This window comes from Ovis canadensis, chromosome 15 (assembly GCF_042477335.2).
Source record: "Ovis canadensis isolate MfBH-ARS-UI-01 breed Bighorn chromosome 15, ARS-UI_OviCan_v2, whole genome shotgun sequence".
NCBI classification, from domain to species: Eukaryota; Metazoa; Chordata; class Mammalia; order Artiodactyla; family Bovidae; genus Ovis; species Ovis canadensis.
Genome location: NC_091259.1, coordinates 41,833,544 through 41,841,432, shown reverse-complemented (window position 1 = coordinate 41,841,432; position 7,889 = coordinate 41,833,544). Strand labels below are relative to the sequence as shown.

Sequence of the window (7,889 nt, the reverse complement as noted above, 5' to 3'; positions counted from 1 at the left end):
CCCAGCAACATGTCACTGTGGGTGACCGGCCCTGCAGACCCCAGCCTGGAGACCCCCTCCACTAACCTGTCAGTCAGTCAGTTCAGTCACTCAGTCGTGTCCGACTCTTTGCAACCCCATGGACTGCAGCACAACAGGCCTCCCTATCCATCACCAACTCCCAGAGTTTACTCAAACTCATGTACATTGAGTCAGTGATACCATCCAACCATCTCATCCTCTGTTGTCCCTTTCTCCTCCCGCCTTCAATCTTTCCCAGCATCAGGGTCTTTTCCAATGAGTCAGTTCTTCACATCAGGTGGCAAAAGTATTGGAGTTTCAGCTTCAGCATCAGTCCTTCCAATGAATATTCAGGACAGATTTCCTTTACGATGGACTCTTTGGATCTCCTTGCAGTCCAAGGGACTCTCAAGAGTCTTCTCCAACACCACAGTTCAAAACCATCAATTCTTCGGCACTCAGCTTTCTTTATAGTCCAACTCTCACATGACTGCTGGAAAAACCATAGCTTTGACTAGATGGACCTTTGCTGGCAAAGTAATATCTCCACTTTTTAATATGCTGTCTAGCTTGGTCACTGGAGAAGGCAATGGCACCCCGCTCCAGTACTCTTGCCTGGAAAATCCCATGGATGGACGGAGGAGCCTGGTGGGCTGCAGTCCATGGGGTCGCTAAGAGTCGGACGTGACTGAGCGACTTCACTTTCACTTTTCATTTTCATGCACTGAAGAAGGAAATGGCAACCCACTCCAGTGTTCTTGCCTGGAGGACGGGGGAGCCTGGTGGGCTGCCATCTATGGGGTTGCACAGAATCGCACACGACTGAAGCAACTTAGCAGCAGCTTGGTCATAACTTGTTCTTCCAAGGAGCAAGTGTCTTTTAATTTCATGGCTGCAGTCACCATCTGCAGTGATTTTGGAGCCCCCCAAAATAAAGTCTGACACTGTTTCCACTGTTTTCCCATCTATTTGCCATAAAGTGATGGGACCAGATGCCATAATCTTAGTTTTCTGAATTAAGCCAACTTTTCACTCTCCTCTTTCACTTTTGTCATGAGGTTCTTTAGTTCTTCTTTGCTTTCTGCCTTAAGGGTGGTGTCATCTGCATTTCTGAGGTTATTGATATTTCTCCTGGCAATCTTGATTCTAGCTTGTGCTTCATCCAGCCCAGCGTTTCTCATGATGTACTCTGCGTATAAGTTAAATAAGCAGCATGACAATATACAGCCTTGATGTACCCCTTTCCCAGTTTGGAACCAGTCTGTTGTTCCATGTCTAGTTCTAAATGTTGCTTCTTCTTTGCAGCCAATTAAGCCGACTGTGCTCTTTTCCCCATGGGGGCCCAGTGTGCAATGGCTGCAAATAGCAGGCTCCTTGGTAGTGTATGCAACCTGTTGCCTATACAGGCTGCCCTAAGGGACCTTGGAGACAACTCTTCCTAGTGGGCATTCATGACTGGCCTGCTGTTTCCCAATCTAGACTCCAGACAGGTATGCGCGGTGCCTTTGGAAAGCCTCAGGGCACAGTGGCCAGGGTCCACATTGGCCAGGTCATAATGTCCATCCGCACCAAGCTGCAGAACAAGGAACATGTGATTGAAGCCCTCCGCCGGGCCAAGTTCAAGTTCCCTGGCCGCCAGAAGATCCACATCTCTAAGAAGTGGGGATTTACCAAATTCAACGCGGATGAATTTGAGAACATGGTGGCAGAAATGCGACTCATCCCAGATGGCTGTGGGGTCAAATACATCCCTAATTGTGGTCCCCTGGACAAATGGCGGGCCCTGCACTCATGAGCATCAGCGCTGTCCCCTCCTTAATCATGCTCACCAATAAATGCTATTTCCTGTCCAAAATAAATAAATAAATAAATGTTGCTTCTTGACTTGCATACAGATTTCTCAGGAGGCAGGTCAGGTGGTCTGTTATTCCCATCTCTTGAAGAATTTTCCACAGTTTGTTGTGATCCACACAGTCAAAGGCTTTGGCATGGTCAAGAAAGCAGAAGTAGATGTTTTTTTGGAACTCTCTTGCTTTTTCGATGATCTAATGGATGTTGGCAATTTGATCTCTCGTTCTTCCGCCTTCTCTAAATCCAGCTTGAACATCTGGAAGTTTACGGTTCACATACTGTTGAAGTGTGGCTTTGAGAATTTTGAGCATTTCTTTACTAGCATGTGAAATGAGTGCAATTGTGTGGTAATCTGAGCATTCTTTGGCATTACCTTTCTTTGGGATTGGAATGAAAACTGACCTTTTCCAGTTCTGTGGCCACTGCTGACTTTTCCAAATTTGCTGGCACATTGAGTGCAGCACTTTCACAGCATCATCTTTTAAGATTTGAAAAGATGATGCTGCGTGGCACTGGAGCAGCTATGAGGACATACCCCACGTCCAAGGGCAGAGACGCCCCAGCAAGATGGTAGGCTCTGGAGCAGCGGCTATGCGGTGCTGGAGCGACTTTGAGGAGATACCCCACGTCCAAGGGCAAAGGAGAAGCCCCAGCAAGACAGTAGGAGGGGCAAAATTCCATTTAGAATCAAACCCCATATCCACCAGAGACGCTTAGAGGGCTCAAACAAACCTTGTGCGCACCAGGACCTAGAGACCCCCACAGAGACTGAGACAGAACTGTATTTGATGGTCTCCAATGTCCTTTTTATTCTAGGGGGCTGGAAAGCAAAAGTAGGAAGTCAAGAAACACCTGGAGTAACAGGCAAATTTGGCCTTGGAATACGGAATGAAATAGGGCAAAGACTAATAGAGTTTTGCCAAGAAAATGCACTGGTTATAGCAAACACCCTCTTCCAACAACACAAGAGAAGACTCTACACATGGACATCACCAGATGGTCAACACCGAAATCAGACTGATTATATTCTTTGCAGCCAAAGATGGAGAAGCTCTATACAGTCAACAAAAACAAGACTGGGAGCTGACTGTGGCTCAGATCATGAACTCCTTATTGCCAAATTCATACTTACATTGAAGAAAGTAGGGAAAACCACTAGACCATTCAGGTATGACCTAAATCAAATCCCTTATGAGTATACAGTGGAAGTGAGAAATAGATTTAAGGAACTAGATCTGATAGATAGAGTGCCTGATGAACTATGGACGGAGGTTCGTGACATCATATAGGAGACAGGGATCAAGACCATCCCCATGGAAAAGAAATGCAAAAAAGCAAAATGGCTGTCTGAGAAGGCCTTACAAATAGCTGTGAAAAGAAGAGAAGTGAAAAGCAAAGGAGAAAAGGAAAGATACAAGCATCTGAATGCAGAGTTCCAAACAATAGCAAGAAGACATAAGAAAGCCTTCCTCAGTGATTAATGCAAAGAAATAGAGGAAAAGAACAGAATGGGAAAGAGTAGAGATCTCTTCAAGAAAATTAGAGACACCAAGGGAACATCTCATGCAAAGATGGGCTCGATAAAGGACAGAAATGGTATGGACCTAACAGAAGCAGAAGATATTAAGAAGAGGTGGCAAGAGTACACAGAAGAACTGCACAAAAAAGATCTTCACAACCCAGATAATCACGATTGTGTGATCACTCACCTAGAGCCAGACATGTTGGAATGTGAAGTCAAGTGGGCCTTGGAAAGGATCACTACAAACAAAGCTAGTGGAGGTGATGGAATTCCACTTGAGCTGTTTCAAATCCTGAAAGATGATGCTGTGAAAGTGCTGCACTCAATATGCCAGCAAATTTGGAAAACTCAGCAGTGGCTATAGGACTGGAAAAGGTCAGTTTTCATTCCAATCCCAAAGAAAGGCAATGTCAAAGAATGCTCAAACTACCACACAATTGCACTCATCTCACATGCTAGTAAAGTAATGCTCAAAATTCTCCAAGCCAGGCTTCAGCAATACATGAACCGTGAACTTCCAGATGTTCAAGCTGGTTTTAGAAAAGGCAGAGGAACCAGAGATCAAATTGCCAACATCCACTGGATCATGGAAAAAGCAAGAGAGTTCCAGAAAAACATCTATTTCTGCTTTATTGACTATGCCAAGGCCTCTGACTGTGTGGATCACAATAAACTGGAAAATTCTGAAAGAGATGGGAATACCAGACCACTTGACCTGCCTCTTGAGAAACCTATATGCAGGTCACGAAGCAACAGTTAGAACTGGACATGGAACAACAGACTGGTTCCAAATAGGAAAAGGAGTACGTCAAGGCTGTATACTGTCACCCTGCTTATTTAACTTATATGCAGAGTACATCATGAGAAACGCTGGGCTGGAAGAAGCACAAGCTGGAATCAAGATTGCCAGGAGAAATATCAATTACCTCAGATATGCAGATGACACCACTCTTATGGCAGAAAGTGAAGAGGAACTAAAAAACCTCTTGATGAAAGTGAAAGAGGAGAGTGAAAAAGTTGGCTTAAAACTCAACACACAGAAAACTAAGATCATGGCATCTGGTCCCATCACTTCATGGGAAATAGATGGGGAAACAGTGTCAGACTTTATCTTTTTGGGCTCCAAAATCACTGCAGATGGTGACTGCAGCCATGAAATTAAAAGATGCTTACTCCTTGGAAGAAAAGTTATGACCAACCTAGATAGCATATTGAAAAGCAGAGACATTACTTTGCCAACAAAGGTCTGTCTTGTCAAGGCTATGGTTTTTCCTGTGGTCATGTATGGATATGAGAGATGGATTGTGAAGAAAGCTGAGTGCCGAAGAATTGATGCTTTTGCGCTGTGGTGTTGAGAGTCCCTTGGACTGCAAGGAGATCCAACCAGTCCATTCTGAAGGAGATCAGCCCTGGGATTTCTTTGAGGGAATGATGCTGAAGCTGAAACTCCAGTACTTTGGCCACCTCATGCGAAGAGTTGACTCATTGGAAAAGACTCTGATGCTGGGAAGGATTGGGCGCAGGAGGAGAAGGGGACAACAGAGGATGAAATGGCTGGATGGCATCACGGACTCAATGGACGTGAGTCTGAGTGAACTCCGCGAGTTGGTGATGGACAGGGAGGCCTGGCGTGCTGTGATTCATGGGGTCGCAGAGTTGGACACGACTGAGCGACTGAACTGAACTGAACTGTGGAGTTACGGGTCAGCAGTGGACTGCTGCAGGGGCAGGGGCTCTGGGTGCAGTAGACTTGGGTATGGCATAAGCCCTCTTGGAGGAGGTCGCCATTATCTTCATTACCTTCACCATAGTTTGTCCCCAGGTACATAACAGGGAGGGAACACAGCCCCAGCCAGCAACAGAAAATTGGATTAAAGATTTACTGAGCATGGGCCTGTCCATCAGAACAAGACCCAGTTTCTCCCTCAGTCAGTCTCTCCCATCAGAAAGCTTCCACTAACCTGTTGGGGACAGCTATGTAGTAGTAAGTTACAAACTGCAATTTCTATACTGGCCCATGCGGTTCTAGACACACCGTTAACAGAAATTTATGGAGAACGTGTACTGTGCTTGGAGATGCAACCAGGCCCTCCTCCAATTGTGGAGAAGCCAAAATGTGTCTCCTTGTATTGTTATTGGGTTTCCTAAGTGGCACTAGTGGTAAAGAACCTGCCTGCCAACACAGGAGGTATAAGAGACATGGGTTCAATCCTTGGGTCGGGAAGATCCCCTGGAGAAGGAAATGGCAACTTACTCCAGTATTCTAGCCTGGAGAATCCCAGAGACAGAGGAACCTGGTGGGCTGTGGTCCATGGGGTAACAAAGAGTTGGATGCAACTTAGCACGCATGAACCTATTGTTATTGGTCCTCATTGTACTAATTTGGGCCACTCAGAGAAAATGTAGTCCCTTTAAACCCTTCAAATATTTGAAAGTAGTTTTGTTCTCAAAGCTCTTAGGTCTTTTTTTTTTTTCCTTCAACATTTACATCTAAGTTTGCCTCTAAGCCCTCCACCTCCTTAAGCTGCTCTCTCTGAATGCTCTCAGTTTTTGTCCTCCTCACCCCAATACAGAGGACACTTTTGACTCCTGACCAGTCCTGAGAAGGCAAGGGGGAGGAATGTGGTCATCTTCACATAAAATTCAACAACTCTGTACCACCCTGGAGAGCGTCCATACATATTATCTTTGTGTTCTCCATGTCACTCCTGGCTCACCTGCCTTCAATGTCTTCCTTTTTGTTACTGAATCACATCCAAGTTTCCATGCTTGATTTTAAAAGCTTTTTCTCATCTTTGCCTACTGGATTCATTCAACTTTATTTTGTATTCCATCACTCAGGTTAATCTGGTTTTTATCAATGTATTTCAAACATATCACACCTATTCATCTCAAACATATCACTCCAATCATCTGTAGATTGATTATATCATGCCCATTCATCTCCAAATCTGCTCTCCTGTTGTCCCCTGTCTGAATTGTCCTTTCCCCTGCCCATATAAATTCCCTCTATCTATTGAGACCCAACTCAACTACTACTTCTCCTGTGGAGCCCTTCTATGTTATTCCAACCTGTAATTATCCCCTACTTTCCTGAACGTTTTTATCCATTAGATGCTGTTAGAGCAGGACCCATCTTATATCCATAAGTACAAAACTTCTTAGTCATTTGCCATATTATTTATGATAAACTGTGTGTAAAGATGTTATGCTCCCAGGAAACCACAACCCACATATTAAAATTCACTTTATTTTGTCCACTGGTGGTTATGGACTGAATGTTTCTCTCTCCCCACCCCTCAAATTCATAGGCTGAAGTCTTAACCTCTAATGTGATGGTATTAGGGATATTTAAGTCATGAGGGTGGAGCCAGCACGAATGGGATTAGTGCCCTTGTGAAAGAGACCCCAGAGAGTCCTCTAGCCTTCTTTCTACCATGTGAGGATACAACGAGAAGACGGCAGTCTGTAACTCAATCCTCTCAAGAACCCACCTGCTCATCTTGGATTTCCAGCCTCTAAAACTATGAGAAATAAATGTTTGTTGTTTAAGCTACCCAGTTTATGGTTCTTAGTTATATACAAGCCCAAGATGACTAAACCACTGGAGAATTACAAGCACCTGGAGCATGTTGTAGGAATTTAGAAAATCTTTGTCAGATGAGTGTATGAATGAATGAATACATGAAAAGTACTTAAGAAATGTTTGTGGATTGACTGACTTGGACTGGACAGATGGTAAACCAGTGCGTGTGTGTGTGTGTGTGTGTGTGTGTGTTGCTCAGTTGTGTCCGACTCTTTGCAACCTCATGAACTATAGCCCACCAGGCTCTTCTGTTAATGGAATTCTCCAGGCAAGAATACTGGAGTGGGTTGCCATTCCTTTCTCCAGGGGATCTTCCTGACTGAGGGATCGACCCCCGTCTCCTGCATTGTAGGCAAATTCTTTACCATCTGAGCCACCAGGGAAACACCTGATTAATCAGAACAGAGATTAAATAGCAGAGAAGGACAGGAGATCATTCTTAAAAATCAAGCAGGACTCCGCCTCCTTGGGTCTGATCCACATTTGTGGAAGGAAAAGGAAGAGCTGGGCTGTCAGCAGAGTCTCTACATTTTCTGCGGAATGAGATTATGTAGGGGAGCTCTGACTCATCTTGGGAAACCAGCAGCAACACTTCAATGCTCCCTAAAAACACCAGCCTCCAGATGAAGTGGTTTTGAGGTTTTGAGGTGGTTTTGGATTCTCTCTGGTCTTTCCCGTTTTGATGTGAGGGAGCACATTTTGCAGCATGACTGTTCAGCCTCCCAGGTGCTGTGGTTACTTAGTATTTGGGATATGGCAGAGGGCATCCTTCTCCATCAGTCATCCTCATATTCCCAATCCTTCTGAGCCCAGGACCCTAGTGGAGGAAGGAAAAATGGAAGCAGAAAACAGAGGTGTCAAAGGGTGACCAATGCTGATGTCCTAGTTAAGTGTTCTCTCCGCCTGCCTCTCCCCGGTCGTACTCGTCCT

At 44.9% G+C, this 7,889-nt stretch overlaps 1 non-coding gene across 1 annotated transcript; it reads left to right on the top strand.

Annotated features, from left to right (window-relative positions):
* Window positions 1-1,299: 1,299 nt before the first annotated feature.
* LOC138421435 (small nucleolar RNA SNORA70) lies at window positions 1,300-1,434 on the top strand. The gene has a single exon (XR_011249512.1). It is a non-coding gene; the product is annotated as a small nucleolar RNA SNORA70 (small nucleolar RNA).
* The last annotated feature ends 6,455 nt before the right edge of the window (window positions 1,435-7,889 follow it).